Consider the following 2,353-nt stretch of genomic DNA (forward strand, 5'->3'; position numbering starts at 1 on the left):
CCGTTTTGATGTCAGAATAGAATTTAAAGCCACAACACACGATTAACGTATTGACATCCATTTGGAAATGCGCCAATCAGAACGCAGTATTTCTCTCCAGCAAGCAATCCAGCACGAAAGTAAGCATCGTGTCGAAAACAAGCAGTTGTCTTTACATAAATAGAAAAGCGACATTGTGGGAAACTGTCTGAATGGTAAGCTAAATCACGCAACTCAGCGCTATATTGTTTCCACCTGTGGATGAATTATCATTACAATTTGCTAATTAACTTTTCCGCCAATTCCAATATATGGCCGTGAACGCTCAAGCTATGCTTCACGCGTCACATTTTGTATTAAATTGCTTTCTTTTTTATGGTCCATAAGCAAACTTCTGAGAGCAGCTAATCTATTTCGACGTCTCCTACCAAAACAGCACGTAAACGTTCGAGGTACGTTCGCTTTACGTTCACTTGGTTTGGTTATATTCAAACAAAGTGGGAACATTCAAAGAACATACGTTTTAGAAGCTTTTATATATATATCTTACGTAGCAAAAGTGTCGCAATATCACAATTATAATGCTCTGTTACAATTCCATTTTTTAATTAAAATATATACATCTTGAAGTTTGATTATGTCTATTTATAACAAATTATTAAAAAAATATATTAATTGCTAAAAGATATTAATAAGAGGATTCCCCTGATTAGAATCTGTGAAAATACTGCAGCATCGAGAATCTATGGAAATTTAGTTTGGTCTTAGGAGAACATGATCAGCGAGGAGGTTGCAGGAGTTAAGTCGTGCAAGCTCCTCGCACATTATACGAGTATACTAATATATTAACAACATTAATATGTAACAGAGCAACATAATTGTGATGCTGCGATACTTTTGCTACGTTAGATATATATTAAAGGTTTCAAAACGTAGAAGAGTCTGACTGGTAGATTTTCTTTTACTTTATGTATGTTACATTATGATTAATAACTTATTGTAAACAGTCTAATAAGCAAAGGCCTTAAGAGCTAGAAATTATATATATATATATATATATATACATATGATAAATAAATATATATAAGGTCTAGTAAAAAGTAATCCATTATTTTTGTATCAAATTGGAGGCTTTATTTAACATAGTTACAATAATCCGATTTAGGTCAAATATGCACCGTTTTGTTCGATAACTTGTTGCCATTTCGAAGGTAATTTCATTATGCCTCTCTCATAAAACCCTCGTCCCTATTGGCAAAAAACTGGGAAAGTCGATTTTCACAAGCTTCTCTTGAGGCGAATTTTTCACCAACAAAAAAATTCGCCATAAACAGGAACAGGTGGTAATCATTTGGTGCCAGGTCCGGACTATAAGGCATAAGGAAGCTCTGTGCTAGGTGGGTGCCGCGTTTGCTAACGTTCGATCAAAAATTCACCCGGAAAACTTTCAATCGAAAATTTGGCGCTGTACAAGCGAAACCCCAGCGAATTTTTGCGTCGATTTATAACTGTGGATGAAACTTGGATTCACCACTACACTCCTGAAACTAAACAACAGTCGAAACAATGGATTGGACCAGGTGAACCAACCCCAAAGAAGGCAAAAATAATTTTATCGACGAATAAGGTTATGGCGACTGTTTTTTAGGATACGAAAGGAATTATTTTCATTGATTATCTGGAGAAGGGTAAAACCATCACTGGTCAATATTACACAGAGTTATTACAGCGTTTGAAGGACGAAATGAAAAATAAACGACCTTACTTGGCGAAGAAAAAAATCTTGTTTCACCATAACAATGCACCTGTCCATTCGTCGGTCGTTGCGATGGCTAAAATCAAGGAATTGAATTTCGAATTGTTCTCCCAACCAACATATTCATCAGATTTAGCCCCCAGCGACTATCATTTGTTTCCTAACCTTAAAAATGGCTCGGAGGTAAAAAATTTGAGACCAACGAGGAAGTCATCGATGCTGTAAATGAGTATTTTGAGGGACTTGATATATCGGACTATAAAAATGGTATCACTGCATTAGAGCAACGTTATGAAAAATGTATAAATCTTGATGGAGATTTTGTTGAAAAATAAAACGAAAAAAAAAACGAAAAAAGTTGTTTTTCTTTATCAGGCCGGAAACTTTTCACCCCACCCTCGTATATACATATATAAGATGGTTAGGAAGACCGGAAACGGTTGAATATTTTTAAAACAATGCTTTATCAAAAAAAAGTTTCATACAAAAGTTGTAGAGTTTTAAGTGATGCATTACACAGTAGCATTGGTATGATCCGAAAAAGCATTGTCAAGGTCACGTGAAAGTCACCTTTAATTTCTTAAATAGAAACGCTCATTTTTCATTACATATTCTTGT

Source organism: Dinoponera quadriceps, unplaced genomic scaffold (assembly GCF_001313825.1).
Source record: "Dinoponera quadriceps isolate SergipeBrazil2010 unplaced genomic scaffold, ASM131382v1 scaffold458, whole genome shotgun sequence".
Taxonomy (NCBI): Eukaryota; Metazoa; Arthropoda; class Insecta; order Hymenoptera; family Formicidae; genus Dinoponera; species Dinoponera quadriceps.